Here is a 16,969-nt window from a genome sequence, read left to right on the forward strand (position 1 = left end):
GATTTGATTCAAGAAAAAAACTAAACCAAAAACTAGAAACAAGGAACTAAACATAGAAAAACTGAGAAACTAAGACTGGAACATGGAGAAACCATTGACTGTAGAAAACATGGACGACGCCACAGCTCCCCAAAAATGAAGCCAAAACGTCTCTATCGCCCCCTGGTGTCTGGCTGCAGTATAGGTCATAAACCCCGCCTCCTCCATGTTAGCGGATGGGACTGGGGTCAGACTAAAATAAATTTATTCTCCTTAGATAATTTTTTTCCAAAGATTCTTTCTTTTGTTATCAATAGTTCTCATCATGCTGATTGATGTCCAAGGGGTCTCCTTTCCCATAAGTTTGATTCTAATTCCTACCGCGGTGATGTTAAATTGGGGTGAAACGTCATCATAGCAGCTTTGACTGGCAGCTGCAGTCACGGAGAAACTTGCGTATCTCTGTTCGGGAATAGCAGATAGAGCGTAGGCTCTGAGAGGAGGGCCAGCGTTTACGCTACGAAAACACGACCGACTGTTTTAACCTGACAGCCTGAGGTGCTCTTCAATAAACTGGACAACCCGACAGAAGGACCCGAGGCCCCGCTGCACTTTTTCGGTAAGTTAATCGTGTTTGTAAGCTAATCCGTAACTACTGTCCTTAGGTCCTGAGACCTAGCTAGCTAAAATGAGCACTCGGCTGTCAGGGTTCGTTTAGCTAATCTGTGCAGGTGAATGAATTTACTAAAGAAATCAAGAGAAACGCCCCGGGCTACTCAGTCACTAATTACTGTTACTGTACTTTTATTACAAGTGTTATACTGTAAAAACAACAGGCTGCACCCTGCTGCTGTCATGATTCGGCTGTGTGGCAGGCAGGAAGTGGACCCAAACGCAAGCTCACGGAGGCAGGAATAAACTCAAAACACAGCTTTATTGCTGGACAGGAAAATGGCGAAGCAAACTGACATGAAACTAAACTGGGAAACAATACACTGGTACACGGAGAAACACACGGCCATGAATGAGGGAGAACGCAACACAGGACTGAGGGAGACGCGGACCTAAATACACAGAGGGTTAACAAGGGGAGTGGGCGCACACGGGGAACACAAGTGACACTGATAATCATAACGAGACAGGGCAGGAGTGAACACAACATGACGCATACTGACGTGGGACTGTCAAAGTAAAACAGGAAGTGCACAGAGGTTCAGACAGGCGAGAGAGAGAGGACAGACATAACGGGCTGGGAAGACATTGAATGAAACACAAGGAGGGAAGCGAGGGCCGTTTATCAATTCTCAAATGCAGTGATGCGTACTCGTGTTCTCGGAGTGTACGTACTGGCCGAGAACGCACGAGAGTACGGACTCGCCGAGAACGCATGAGCACGGACTCGCGATTTGTACAATTGGAACACCTGCGTGCGTGATGATGTCACAGGTCCGGAGTTTTACTGCCGTCCCTCCTAATTTAACTGTGAGTAACATGTTATGAAGCTTAACTGTAATCACAGCCAAACCGGTTTACTCAGGAACAAATAAAACACTGAAATAAACCAAACATTAACATTTAGAAGTGATCTAAGTGACTTATATATCATTTTTAACCTCAGTAGTGAAACCTCTTTTAATAAAAATAGTGTACATGTACATACGTGTACATACCTTAATAAAAACAAGCAGGTGAGATGTTAGAACGCTTTTATTTCTATTCTAGTGGACACACAATACTATAGACAGCTGCTGGAGTTTCTTTTCTTTAGTAGTGAGAAAACCGCGAGCGGGGGGGACGATGTGCCGGGAGTCCGCTGTTGAGTTTTGGACGAAATGCATTCTGGGATATTTAGCTGTCCCAAGTCACCACCGATGCATGCTCGATAAAACGGGCGGAGCGAGAACACATCCGGGACTTTTTCGCGTTCTCAGCTTGATGTGTACTTCGAATTGGAACAGTACTTGGTCTCCGACTGATGACGTATCACGAGTACACGAGAACGCAAGTACGCACAAGTACGCATATTGATAAACGGCCGAGGGCTCACAGATACACAGAGGGGCACACAGGGGGTAATCAAATAAGGAACATCTTGGCAGAACCTAGGAACCACGGCATAATGAAAGAACAAAGTACAAAACACATGAAAACTAAGAATACTGGGCCAACGTGGCCCAGGACCATGACAGCTGCAGCTCCTGTGCAGAGCTGATTATTAAATATGTGCAAACAACAGCATGTTTTCAGGCTCTTGCCACATCTGTAAAGACAGTAACATCTTTTTTAAAAGCTTGTACTTCAGTAACTCCTCATTAATCAGGAACTATGGATTAAAGTACTGTAGTGTACTGTAATACTGAAAAAATGTCAGAGAAGAACTTCAGATCCTGAGTGTGTGAGGACAGAAGAATCAGCTTCATTTCAATTTTGAGGGATAAAATTTATATCTGAGTTTGTGATGGTTCTGTTGTCTTTGTGATTACAGGAGCTGCCCTCAGATTCAGACCTCAGCACCACCCAGTGACAGCAGACAGATCATCCAACATGTTCACATGTTAACTGCAAAATGAACTGATGAAAACAGTACAAAGGTTAAAGTACCACACGTGCTGTAGTGAAAGCTGCAGCTTTATTGATAAAGTTAAAGACAAAAAACAAAAGGATTAATCACTCATGTAACTGTGTCACTATATATCAGCATTAACAGGACCTCAGTTTGGTGTTTCACAAAGCTGCTGATCTCAGACCTGCACAGCTTCCGTTTTAAACACTTGATGTACTCAGCTGCATGAAGAGCATATGAGATTTTCTCTAACACAATTAAATAAAACCTGATGAAGGTCAAAGGTCGTCACTTGTATGTTGAACTACAAACTTGTCATCTGGAATTCTTTCACAGTTTTTTGCAGATAGTGTGTTATTTACCATAAAGTGATTCAGAGTTATTCATCCCAGAGTAACCAGAGAGGATCATATATTTTTAAATATATAACTTTCTACAGGACTGAATATAATATCTTTATGTAAAAGTCTGGAGCCTCTGGGGAGTATCCGAGTATTTATAACATTACACAAAGCAAAGGTCTCCATCACAGTGTTCATGAAATGCTGGGTTTATCCATCTCCTGGGGCGGGCCTACGGAGGAGTGCTGAAGATTTCCCTGTGAGGGAGCTGCTGGTGAAGATCATGAGTCCTGCTTGATCTATGCGATGAGCTTCAGTCTTCCTGGTGTTTCTTAAATGAAGCCTCTCTCAGTGGGTCAACAGAACATCTGGCACAGGACAGCTGTGATGAAAGAAAGGGAAGAAGTTTCTCCAAACCTCTGGACCCAGGAAACCCAGCTTGGTCCTGATGGTCTCCCTCACTAGTTTCTCCCCAGGGTGAATGTAGCTGTTGATATAATATGGACTCTATTATTAAATGAAAAGACCAAATTAGACTACACTACTGAAACGTTCTGCTGATGTTTTTAAAGTCTCCATGTTACCAGGCTGTAGAGATTTAAACAGTTTTAGATCCATTACACTCACAGTCTTATGTTAAAATCTCAAAGGACAGCATTATATTTTTGATATTAACAGTAACTCTGGGCCTCTGTAGAGTGTGCAGATGATCTCATCGCTGTCTAAAAATGGATAAAAACAAACATAAGAAGTGCTGAATCCTTCAATAACACAGACTATTAGAGTAACAGGTGTGTAGCATCGCTAACTAGCTAGCAACAAGCCTCCAACACAGTGCGTATGCTAGCGGCTAATCTAGCTAACGAATTAACAACAGAGTGATTTTAGAACTATAAGATGATAAGCTGTGTGTCTTTTTTATAACAGTGACATGGTTGTATTTACCTTAATTAAACGAGTCAGTCGCGGTAAACCAGCAAATAAACTCGAGCAGCCGGGCTACGTAAAAAGTGTAGGGGGGCGTGTTTGCGGTCATGTCCAGCGGGTGTGTGGGCGGGATCGTTACACAGTCGCTCCACCTCAAGTCACTACTGCGCAGACTCTGGCTCCAAATTTGCAAGATGGCAGCCTCCACAAGCGGGGTATTTTGGCTTCATTTTTGCACAATGGGAGGAGGCGGAGTCGCGTCGTCCATGTTTTCTACAGTCAATGGGAGAAACACACAGCAATAAGAGACAATGGAAGAATGAGGACTAAATACACAGAGGATAATGAGGGGATGGGAAACAGGGGGAGAACACAGCTGGGACTAATCAGATTTAATGAGACAGGGAGGAAGCAAAACCGAATACACTGAACACAAGACAAGGGACTATCAAAATAAAACAGGAAACATGAGACACACTAAAACAGAGAATTGACACTGGGACCGAGAAGAAACAGACATGAAAACAAAAGTGACAGGGGAAACAGAAAGGAAACACAGAATGAACACAAAGACAAGAGTGACTAGACATGAAATGTAGAACACAGGAGAGGCACAGTAACAAGAACCCAAAGACTAATAAAATAACTAAGAATAAGAAATACAAATGATTTGGCTAGGAAACTGAACCATGAATAACTCAAAGAATATAAATGAAACACAAAACATTGGGTGACAGACCCAGGAACATGGCACCCCCCTGATACCAGCCTACAGTTGAACCCCCTGAGGTATCCTGTCAACTCTGCTGCCGTCAGCCTCCTGATGGTTCTGGTTCTGTTGTGGGCCTCCTGGCTGGTCCCCAACATCTCTTCCTCCCTGTTACCAGCCTCTGCCTCTGAACCTAGCCCAGTGGCTGGGCCGACCTCCTAAACTGCTTCACCTTCCCTGTCTTGCCCCTTTGCCGGGTCAATCCCCAGACTGTTTTCTGTTTTGTTTGGACTAGGAAGCGCTCTGATATTTCTTCTGTTATTTTTTTGTTTTATTTTGATAGTCTCTTGTCTCTGGTACTTTATATTTAGTTCTACTTTCTTCCTCTTGTCACGGTGAGTAGAATGAGGGACCCAAAAGCAGAGCTTGTGGAAAGAATAGGCAGTGTGTTTATTTACAGTGAGAAACGATTCAAACAACAGTTCAATGTGCGAGTTGTCCTTCGTGTGTTTCTCCCCGTGTCCCAAGCTGTGCGTGATTGTGCGCCCGTGTCCTCCTTCAAGGTGAATCTGTGCTCGTGATTTCCTTCCCCAGTGATTTCCTCTCCGTCCTTTATCCTAAGGAAATAAGTATAGCTAAGGTTAGTTCACTTCTTCACAGTCCTCATATAACACGACTCTCAGTGCTACTACCAGGCTTGGAGAATATTCCCACGCCGACTGTCACCCAGCTCCGTGGTTAAATAGCCCTCACAAGATGGCGGATAATTAGAAATGGCTGTGCGCCGCTGTACTACAGCCGGAGGTACTTCCGGGTCGCATTTGGAGGCGACTTCCGTAAACAAAACCCCGGGAGATGGAGAGGGAGAAAATGCAGGAAAACAACACACGGAAAAACACACATAGGTAGGTCGGCTGGTGGCGACCATCCAACCATGACACCTAATTTGTTCCCACTTTGTCTCCCACCTTTTTGCTCCGCCCTTATTGTCTCTTTCTAATCTGTATCTCAAACATAGGTGTCCTAAAAACCTGTCACTTGAATTACTTCTTATGCAGTACTTATTTGTTTTGTGTGAACACTCTGTAATTAATGATAAAGGCAAAACATTCTAATTGAGAATGTGTTCCTTACAGTTATTGCTGTCACTCATTTAGTCAAAAAGCTCATGTTCAGTGTTGCAAAGTTAAACTTTATCAGACTTTTGCAAAGTTGATGTTAGTTTTGCAGCTCAGCTGCGGAGGTTCTCCTTCCACAGCAAATCTGTCAAACTTTCTAAAAATGTGAATTTATATTTGACATAATTGCTACAGTGCGGTAGTTCCTCTGGTGAGGACTGCTGCTTCCCTCTCTTCTCACCTTCATTGAACTTCCTGCTGCCTCTGCATCACCGTTCGTCTTACTGGAATTTATTCCTGTTTGAGGCTTTTCTGAAGGTAATTAAGGCAACCACACATATTATTAAATAGCAGAACATAGCTGGATTTTAATATACAGAAAGTTGTAGCTATAATGAACTACACAAGTAAAGTCAAGTTAACAGACTTAGGCTCACACTGTTGTTTTCTTTTCCCTGCTGAGAGGTGGGAGGAGTATTTATAAGTTTGATGCATCCCCTAGTAAATCTGATTTACTAAAAAACAGTACTACCTTTTAAGATCTTATCAGTGTCTTAGGGGTTGTAATCAAGCATTATTTTTGAAACTCCTTAGTGTTATATTAGAAGATGCTTAAATGTCTGAGGTGTTAATGTTGTACCTTCAGGCGACTGTTATCTTTCAGTTTAATATTGCGTTGAAAGATTGAATTCCAGTCATCTGCAGAAAAGCCTGGCTAAGCTGTGAATTTAGATGTTTAGTGTTCAGCTCTTTTGTGAAAGCACCAAGCTCCTACATGCTCACAAAAATGATTCAGACACTGATTAAAAGTAATAAAATGTATGTGGTGATTTAAAGTAGATGTAGTTTGCATCTGATTTTTAAGTCTGTAATCTGTATTTCTCTCTGTACGTAGTTTAAATAATTTTGACTGATATAAGAATAAAATTGCCCTTATTGTATTTTAACTCTTTATTGTCATTGCACAATAAATAAATAAACAGCACGGTGGCACGGTGGTACGGTGGTTAGCACTGTTGCCGCACAGCAAGAAGGTCCTGAGTTCAATTCCACCATCAGGTCTTTCTGTGTGGAGTTTGCATGTTCTCCCCGTGTTTGCGTGGGTTCCCTCCGGGTACTCCGGCTTCCTCCCACCGTCCAAAGACATGCAGCTTGTGGGGATAAGTTAATTGGATAATCCAAATTGTCACTAGGTGTAAACGTGTGAGTGAATGTGAGCGTGAATGGTTGTCTGTCCCTGTGTGTTGGCCCTGCGACAGACTGGCGACCTGTCCAGGGTGTACCCCGCCTCTCGCCCTGTGACAGCTGGGATAGGCTCCAGCGCCCCCCGCGACCCTGAAAAGGATAAGCGGAAGCGAATGGATGGAATGGATAAATAAACAGCATATACAGAATACAGAATAAATTATATAAAGTATGTGCAGACGTGCAGTAGTAGTACCACATATACATGCAGTAAATAGAGCACCGAAATAGCCGCTTGTCTGGTTGGCTTCTCTCAGTTTATACTAAATATAATAATATAATAATCTGGTTGAACTGGTATGAACTGGTACTTTAATGATACTTGAGTGGAGGTGGACTGTGGGCTAAGGAACTGTTGCATTTCTTGAATGAGGTTCAAATCATCCTTTGACATCAATTTCTATCATATTTGATTTTTCATTGTCTTAGCTGGTTTTCCAATCTTTGAACGTTATCTTTGAAAGTTATTCTCTTGAGGGGCTGAAACAATAAAACATTTGTCTAATTTTAGCTCTGCATGTATGCATCTTTTAGTTTACTTTGTTTTAATTATTAATCATTAATAACAAATTAGTTATTTCTTTAACCCCGATAATCTGATACTGACATAGTGTCCTGCTTATTCCATGCTATAACAACAGGACTGCATGTCATCTCTGTAGTCTGTTTTAGTTTGTTAGTGAACTGTAAACTGTAAGATGCGCTGCACTTACAGTTTGTGTAAGTGAAGATGACACACTGGCAGATAACATTTGAAGCAGAAAGATCACAGAAACACTCCTGAGGGAGGTGTCATGACTCCAAGAAACGGATGGAGGTTTAAACCACTTCAGCAATCTGTGCTTTATGCAAAAACCATGATTATCATGCTAACTGATTTTAATTTCAGTGTTAATATTTCACTATGTAAAGTTGACATGTCAAATATGATTATATTACATATCATAAATTAGTAACTGGCTTTATAACAGGGATCTCTGAAACTGAGACAAAATAGTTTTTTTGTGAAATTAGAAATTAGCTTCAATACTGCTGTATTAGTGAACTAAGTGTTTAAGAGAACTAACTGCTGCAGCTGTCATACTGGTAATGTTGGTGATTCACTCATTTAGTAAAAGTAAGGAGATTTTACATGGGCCTTCTGATTTGTTGCATGTAATGACATTAATTTAAAACAAAACAAAGCGTTTCATATTTACATATTTGTATCCACTTAGCAGTCTGTGGACAGAAACACATAGGTGACTTGTCATTGGCTAGTTCTTAATATTATAATTGCCATTTTTTTGGTTTGCGGTTTCCGGCTGATGATATTTGCAGCTGCAGCTCGTGGCAGTGTGTATTGTATGGTATGTCATTGCATTTCTATGTTTGCTTCTGGTGATAGATGATTCACCTCTCACTGAACCTTCAGAGTCGATGGTTGCCAGAGTAGCTGTTGGCAAATCTGTTTCCACACTGTGCCAAGCGTTTGTACCCATCCACTGTGTCTGGCAGGGGAACTGTCCCTGGCATGTAGCCACCCCCAGTCTCCCCTTTGACAGTGATAAGAGGGCTAGTTTTGGGGGTGGAGGGGTGTGTGTTGTAAAAATCGTCTTCATACTCTCTTGCGGGGCGAGAGTCATTTACTTTGTTCCTGAAAATCATGCCCTAGAAAGACGAGTTTCAACAAGCATTTAATTGATGTTCGACACACGTGCAATACCATCTTCATTTTTTTCATTGCTTACTGCTTAATAGACAGATGCACTACTGTCTTTTTAACTTGTTCCTGTTTTTATTGTGATTTTCTGTTGTCTGTTCTGAAACCAAATCAGAATGACCCTTGCATGTTGCTGCCACTCGTAGTGATTGATGCCTCACATGTATGACATTCCAGTGGTTATTTTAGGGCAGTTAGCAGAGATGATGCCTGTTCAGAATAAGGACATGGCTCTGAACTCACCCTGTCCTCTTACGGCCCTACTTATCGACTTTGCTCTGTATTTCTGCTGGGTCGTAGTGATTTGGACCATGCTGCAGTTACTTAGTCAGGGCTTCAAAGTTTCAGCATCCTGTCACATAGTTGGCAGAACAGTCCAATTACAGGAGAACTAAATAGATGGGAAATTCTTTATTTCTTTTAGTTATCCATAGTGTTAAGTTTGGAAGTCAGCATGAAGTAGAAACAGCATTTAGACAAGAATTCCTCTTAACAGCTTTAATAGCCACTTGATTAGTTCCAGTACAGCAGCATAAGGGATGCATTTTCCCACACATTTGCTCTTACTCTCCGGTCCCTCAGAGCTCAGCCTCATCCTAAAAGGCCACCTAGTGGTGAACACAACATCCCCCCTTACTTGAAAAACTGCATGTATCCATTAAAACAGTGGTCCCCAACCCCCGGCCTCGGACCGGTACCGGTCCGTGAGTCGTTTGGTACCGGGCCGCAAGAGTCGAGGCTCAGGTGTGAAATGTATGGTTTTCAGGGTTTTTATCGGTTTTCAGCGTTATTTTGTTATCGTTTTTATCGTTAACTCGGTTTTCCTGGGTCTTTTCACGTGTGTTATGAATAAATCTTCTTTTTTTCGGTACCAGTACTGGTTTTATTTTGTTGTATTTACCCGCGACACCTTAAAGGCCGGTCCGTGAAAATATTGTCGGGCATAAACCGGTCCGTGGCACAAAAAAGGTTGGGGACCGCTGCCTTAAATCACATCGATGAACATTAACCTTAGTTACCTGATGTATATGACGTCATAACCATAACCTTAACTGTCATCACTTCAAGTTAAGTGGTTATTTAAGTGCTCAAAACCAACAAAGTAAATGGGTATTTTATAACTTTCACAGTTGAATTTACTGTATAACAAAAAACCTAACCCTAAAAACAGCATGTTAATACGTGCAGATCCTGAAGGCTGCTCCAAAAATGATCAGATTATATTTTAAATATTTGTTCAATTCTCTTCCAAACCCCAGCTGTCTATTATAAGTTTTGAGTAATTACTACAATAAAAATAAAAGCGTTCTAACATCTCACTTGTTTGTTTTTATTCAGGCATACATGTGTACTATGTTTATTAAGAGAGATGAAGCTTGTGTTTCTGTCATGTAGTGAGCTTATTAGACATTATGAAACAGATGATAAGTAAAAGCGAATTTTGCCAAAGTGCTTAAGATACTTTTTTAAATTATATTTTTTTTCTTAAAGAAATCTACTACATCATGTGTATTTTTTTCATGTCATGTCTAATTTTCATTGCAAATATTAATCACAGTTAAATTAGGAGGGGATGGAGCTGTGATGCCATCAAATACACTGCCGTTCCAATTGTAGAACAACCCTTCTTGGGAAGTCTGGACTCCCGTGTGAACTTACAAAGTCCGGGCTAGCGAGAATGCGAGTACGGACTCGTGTACTTGAGTATTTAGAAACGGCCTAACAGTCTGCAATTTATGAACTAACCCCAGCTAACAATGTTAGCTCGGTGGCGAGTAGCCTTCATTTATAGTAATAAAATTCACACAGCAATAGTACACTGAAGGTGCTGAAGTTTTGCCGTCCCATTCTTTTTATGAAGTGGTGTCAGAATTTCCAAGTAACAAATGCATTCCTGCCCGTGCACTGCTGGCTCCGTTGTGCTGGCTCTGAGTCCATTGTGTAACTGACGCCACCAACATTAACATGACATATAATTTAGAGCCTGTTATTGTGTGTTTTGTTTGGGTTTCCGGTAATCAGAATCAGAATCAGATAAACTGTATTAATCCCAGATAGAAAATGAGTAAATTTTTTTAAATTTTTTTAAACATTTCTTAAAAAAAAGGGCTGCCGGTCACACTCAGCCAATTAGCCATGTAATTACATGCTCATACAACTGAGCTAAACCTGCGCCTAATTGGATTCAATCACCAAAATTGGAGAAGCGATTAAGAAAGGATAGCCTAACACATGAAACAGGAAATGACTGCCGTGTATTCCATTTATTTCAACAAAGTAACTGTATTCTGATTATTACCTATTTAAATGGTAACTGTAACGGAATACAGTTACTCATATTTTGTATTTTAGATACGTAACACTGGTACATGTATTCCGTTACTCCCCAGCACCGGTGGTGGGGCATCACGGATGGCTGCGCTATGATCTGTGTCAGGAAGAGTGTCATCCTTGGAGATCTAGAAATCTGAGGCTGGACTGTCTAAATGAACATTTTTACATGTTGAGTGTCAGACCTGCGTTTGTAAGATGCTGGAGAACAGCACGCAGGCATTCATCGTGTCCTGCAGAGAAGATCCTGCAATAGTTACATCATCTAAATAATTATGCACACTGGGTAGAACTTTAAGCACAGTTTCAATAATTTTTTGGAATGCCGATGAAGCAGAGGCCAAACTGTTAGGAACACGGCAGTAGTGGAAAAGTCGTTTGTTTGTAATAAAAGCAGTGAGGTCATGACTGTCCTCATGCAGTACAAGTTGTGGTACGCAGGGGACAGATCTATAGTGGAAAACACAGAAGCAGCCCTGAGCTCACTCAAAAGCTCATCCCTGTGGGTCAAGGGGTGGCTGTGGGCAACAAAAGCTTTATTAGGTTCACTTAAATCAACACAGTCTTGGACTGCTGTCTTTTCTTGTTGTGACTAAAATAGGAGAAGTCCAGGGAGAGACATCTGTGCATTCAATAATGCTCTCCCTCAGTAGCAATTCCAGTTCATCTGACACTGCTTCACGTACTGTAAAAAGAAGACGTCAGAGTTTGTTGTACCTGCGACGTACCCTCACAAAATTTGAACTTTGTGAACAAACCAAGCAACACGACCAGTGGAAGCAGTCTGGTTTTGTTAGCATGGTCAAAACCAGGGGGTGGAATCCTGAATGAGTGCCTATTTGAGTAATGCATACCCTCCTTGCACCACATTCCCGTCAAATTTGGCAACCTCACCTTGAAAACAAGGATCCATGAAGCTGTACATCTCTGTGACGGTTTGCCAAGAAATAGTTCGAAAACATAATCTCCTCCATAAGACTTTACAAACTTAGATGATTACCAAAATATTTAGGATGTTTGTCATTTTATCATTCAATTAATCTTTATTTATATAGCACCAATTCACAACAAAGTGCTTTTCATTGTAGTCTAAAGACCCTACATTATCAGAATGAAACCCCAACAATCAGATGACCCCCTGTGCACTAACATCGTTTTTCCCATTCTGTATTTTCTCTCAAAGGGAGCTTCTTAATACCGAGTGAATATCCAGTCATGTTGCTAATCAAATAAATGGGAATTTTTAACTTGTCCTTTAACTCAGAGGTTGCTAGTTTCAGCTCTGACATTAGCATCTTATCTGATGTCTTAAGTTTAATAATTATTATGCATATTAGTAGAGGAATGTGTGATCACTAATAGGGAGATTAATTCGGATGTTTCTATTTAGTACCATGTTAATAACCAATTAAAGCAAACTTCAAGATGCATGATGATTACGTAGAAATATCTGTGGTAGTTCCTGTGAAAGAAGCCAGAATCAAGGGTGCAAAATGCTAAACTGCCCGTTTATATTTAATGCAAAATTAATAACCTGTTAAAGCATACTTCAAGAAGTGTGATGATTACCTGAAAAAGAATCAGGGCAGCAAAATGCAAAACTGCCCTGATTTCTTTTTAATACCAAGTTAATGAGTGATTAAAAAACAGTGTTAAATAATTCTGATGATGAACTGGAAACAATTATGCAAAATGCTAAACTGCCTGCCTCAAAAACAATAATTAATAAATATTTAAAAGTAAACACTAAAGATGTAATAAACATGTATAAAACATTAATAAATGCTAGCTGGAAAATAATGCATGCTAAATAATTTTTGAACACTAAATATAAGAATATAACAAATTAGTCCATTTAAAATGGTTTTTGACAACCTGAAAAATAATAGATATGAATACATTAGAGTTACATGGGACTGGTGGATGCTCTTTCACAGCATATTTTATATCACTGACTTCATCACTAACTGACCTCACATCTAAGGATCCAGCCTCTCCTGCAGTGTTGTAATTTGTGTATAAAGTCAAATAATACATTTTTCTTTTTTCTATTTCTGCCCAAATTACACATTTGAACACATATTTACTAAGTCATTGAAGCGATCTATTGGTTTAAACACATTTTCATCTTTAAAGTGTTCACAACTAAATTTTTACTTGTTACTATTATCTGTTGTGGATGTTGAATTCAAACCAGCAAGCCTCATTTAAGAAGCCCCAGCCATATTTTTAAGGCTCTGTGAGTCGATTAAATAACAAAACAAAAAAAAGAGTGTGCATTAAACAGAGTGTCAAGTCTTGGTTTTAAGTACATTTGCAAAGAATAGTTCCACATGGCAAGAGTTCAACAGTAATTTGAGACTTGGTAACTAAATATTCCTTGGAGAACTTGGTCTTCTTTCAGTGTCACTTCATTAACAAAAGTGCTCATATGGCTCAGAGTGTGTGCTGTCTTTCAACATGATGAGTGAAGCGATGCAATGGAAGTGAAGGAATTAACATCCTAGTAGGAATACCTCTTCACTTCCTTCGTATGCTTGCCTCTTCTCCCTCAACACGACTGCGGATTTGAAGCTGGCACATTTGGCTACTGCTGCTGCTCTCTTGATATTGACTGATCTTAGGAAGACTTGATCTTTTCTCAGTTTAGTGGATAAAGGTGTAGTATAGCATAATATGTCTTGATACATTCTCAATCATCCAGGAAAGTAAATCTCCAAAAGTTGAATCTGTTCATCTGGACGTAGCGTTTTGTGGGCGAAACGTTTCGTCACTCATCCAAGTGACTTCTTCAGTCTCAGCTGACTGCAGGTTTCCCCAAACCTTATAAACAGTACATCTGCATAATGACTGAAACCAGCCCACTGAAGGAACAATGGGCTGTGAGGTCAGTTCCTTAATCATAATTATGCAAATTCCCATGACCATTGATCAACAATCACTGACCAAAACCCACTGATCAAAGAACACTGATCAATGGCCATGAGTACCATTCACAGAGAGTTGGGGAATGGCTGCAATCACAGCATTGTAAGATGGTGACAGATGTACCCTTAGGCCCCCTCCTCGATTCAGAGATTTCACGTACACGGCCTCCTTGACTCTGCGCTCAAACCAGCGTTCCTCCCTGTCCAGGATGTGTACATCCTCATCATTGAAAGAGTGTCCACTGGCCTGTAGGTGTAAATAGACTGCAGAGTCCTGGCCTGATGAGGATGCTCTTCTGTGTTGTGCCATCCGCTTCGCTAGAGGTTGTTTGGTTTCCCCGATGTATAAATCCTGGCAATCCTCCTGCACTTAACAGCGTACACTATGTTACTCTGTTTGTGTCGGGGGACCCGATCCTTGGGGTGGACCAGTTTTTGGCGCAGCGTACTTTGGGGTTTAAAAGCCACAGAGACCCGGTGTTTAGAAAAAATGCGTCTCAGCTGCTCCGATACTCCTGACACATATGGGATCACTACAGGTTTTCGCCTGGGCAGCGGTTGTCCTTCTCTCCTGGATCGGCTGGAGCTTTCTTTAGGTGCCTTCCCAGCTTTGACAAAAGTCCAGCTGGGATAACCACATTTACTCAGGGCCTTCTTGATGTGCTGTTCTTCTGCCTCCCTGGCCGCTGTGTCAGTGGGGATGGTGTTCGCTCTGTGTTGTAGCGTCCTGATGACACCCAGTTTGTGCTCCAGTGGATGATGAGAGTCAAACCTTAGATACTGATCCGTATGTGTAGGTTTACGGTACACGTCAGCTTTTAGATGTCCCCCATTACTGATGGAAATCTCACAGTCTAAGAAGGGTAACCTGCCACTTTTCATATCCTCCCTGCTGAATTTGATGTGTCGGTTCACCGAGTTAATGTGATCCGTGAAATGTAGTACGTCCTGAGATTTGATTTTCACCCAGGTGTCATCCACATATCTGAACCAATGGCTTGGTGGTGTTCCAGGGTAGGATAGCAAAGCCCTCTTTTCCACTTTTTCCATGTACAAATTGGCCACGATGGGTGAAACTGGGGAGCCCATGGCACACCCATGTTTCTGCCTGTAGAACTGACCCTTGTATGTGAAGTAGGTGGAATGAAGACACAGTTCAAAAGCAAACACACTTGGTCGATGCTGAGAGTGGTCCTGTTGCTGAGGTTGGTGTCATCCTGTAATCTCTTACGGACTACCTCCAACGCTTCCGTGACTGGGATGCAAGTGAAGAGAGATGTAACGATAAATGCGAGACCATGGTTTCATCTGCCTCCATAATGACATCTCTCACCTTCTCAACAAAATCCAGGGTGTTCTGGATGTGGTGTTCAGAGCTGCCCACCAGCGGGTTGAGGATCGAAGCCAGAAACTTGGAGATGTTATAGGTGACCGAGTTGATCATGCAGACAATTGGTCTTAAAGGTGCACCCTGCTTATGTATTTTCGGTAAACCATACAGACTTGGTGTAGACTCCCCTGGGTACAGCCTGTGGTATGAGGTCCGGTCGATAGCCTTGTCTTGTTCTAACTGCTTCAGACAGTCTATGACCCTCTTCCTGTAGCCGCTTCCTGGGTTTCCTTTCAGGGGCTCATAAGTATTTTCATCACTGAGTAGTGACAAAATCTTCTCATGATAGTCTTTCTGGTTAAGCAATACTGTGCGCCTACCCTTGTCTGCCGGAAGGATGATAATGTTGTTGTCATCACTAAGTGAGTGCCTTCCTCTCCTCCATGGTGATGTTGGATGCTGGGGGCTTTGCGTTGCTGAGACAGGCTGAAACTTTTGTCCGTAGTTGCTCTGCTTCCACTTCTGCAATATTGTTGTTACGAATTGCTGTTTCTGTGGCTGTGATCAGCTCCACTAGAGGGATTTGTCTCGGTGTGACGGCAAAATTCAACCCTTTAGCAAGGATGTTTTTCACTGTTTGGGTAAGCTGTCTGTCAGACAAATTCTTCACCCACTTGTCCACATCCTCCATGTCGCATCCTTGTCTCTTCTGGCCACTGAGGACACTCTCCGTATTTTGTGGTGGTTTCCGACGTACAAAAAGTAAGTCAAACTTCCTTTGTTGCCTGGTCTTAGACTTCTTGTGCTGTGCTAGACGAGCCTTCTCAGTGAAGTCAAAGACCTTTGTAAGAGTATTCTCATCTAAAAGCATAGTCAGTCTCCGTCGGATCTGCTCCTCTTGAGATTTTAGCATGTCGATGGTAAAATTTGTCTTCCTCACCCGTTCATTAAGCAACTGATGCTGTGCCTTCTGGAGGATTTTTGTTGCCCGGAAGCCTTTAACTGAAGAGCTCATTTGCAGACTTTTAGGAGTAATCCTGTTTTGTCGGCATCTGAGGCTGAATCTCAGGTGGTTCCTGTAGTCCGCCATCTTACATGCTGTTTGCTCATACTGACGTACAAGCTTTAGGCAGTCCTTGCCAAAGTGGGTTAAAACGTCTTGATGCATTCTCAATCATCCAGGAAAGTAAATCTCCAAAAGTTGAATCTGTTCATCTGGACGTAGCGTTTTGTGGGAGAAACGTTTTGTCACTCATCCAAGTGACTTCTTCAGTCTCAGCTGACTGCAGGTTTCCCCAAACCTTATAAACAGTACATTTGCATAATGACTGAAACCAGCCCACTGAAGGAACAATGGGCTGTGAGGTCAGTTCCTTAATCATAATTATGCAAATTCCCATGACCATTGATCAACAATCACTGACCAAAACCCACTGATCAAAGAACACTGATCAAAGAACACTGATCAAAGAACACTGATCAATGGCCATGAGTACCATTCACAGAGAGTTGGGGAATGGCTGCAATCACAGCGTTGTAAGATGGTGACAGATGTAAAGTCATTATGCAAATGTACTGTTTATAAGGTTTGGGGAAACCTGCAGTCAGCTGAGACTGAAGAAGTCAGTTGGATGAGTGACGAAACGTTTCTCCCACAAAACGCTACGTCCAGATGAACAGATTCAACTTTTGGAGATATAGCATAATATAGTCAGACAAGCTTGCTTTGGCTGCCTGTTGTGTTCTTTTGCCCTACCTGATTGACTGGTGTGTTCTGGGCCATACTTGCTGTCATCT

At 41.7% G+C, this 16,969-nt stretch overlaps 1 pseudogene; it reads right to left on the minus strand.

Moving 5' to 3' along the window:
• LOC120435469 overlaps positions 1-16,340 on the minus strand; it is a 46,211-nt pseudogene extending 29,871 nt beyond the window's left edge.
• Between the last annotated feature and the right edge of the window lie 629 nt (positions 16,341-16,969).

This window comes from Oreochromis aureus, linkage group 22 (assembly GCF_013358895.1).
Source record: "Oreochromis aureus strain Israel breed Guangdong linkage group 22, ZZ_aureus, whole genome shotgun sequence".
Lineage (NCBI taxonomy): Eukaryota > Metazoa > Chordata > Actinopteri > Cichliformes > Cichlidae > Oreochromis > Oreochromis aureus.